This window comes from Chrysochloris asiatica, unplaced genomic scaffold (assembly GCF_000296735.1).
Source record: "Chrysochloris asiatica unplaced genomic scaffold, ChrAsi1.0 scaffold00126, whole genome shotgun sequence".
In the NCBI taxonomy this organism is placed as follows: Eukaryota; Metazoa; Chordata; class Mammalia; order Afrosoricida; family Chrysochloridae; genus Chrysochloris; species Chrysochloris asiatica.
In genome coordinates this window covers 1,716,007-1,716,380 of record NW_006408644.1, presented here as the reverse complement: position 1 = coordinate 1,716,380, position 374 = coordinate 1,716,007, and positions in this window count along the sequence as shown.

Below are 374 nucleotides of genomic sequence, written 5' to 3'. Positions count from 1 at the left end.
GAAAAAATAGGGACAAACGTGAGGGCACTAATCCAGGGCATAGACAGACTGCCACACATTATGAAAAGTACACAAACAAAAATAGACAAAATAGACGAGTGGGACTTACTAAAAATTAAAAACTTGTGTTCATCAAAAGACTTTACAAGGAGAGTAAATTGGGAACCCACAGACTGGGAAAAAATCTTTGGCAACAACATACCGGATAAGGGACTCATCTCTAAAATGTATGGAAAATACTACACATCTACAAACATAAGACAAATAACCCAATTAAGAAATGGGCACAGGATATGAACAGACACTTCACCAGGGAGGAGATCCGGGCAGCAAACAAACATATGAATAAATGTTCATGATCACTAGCCATTAGA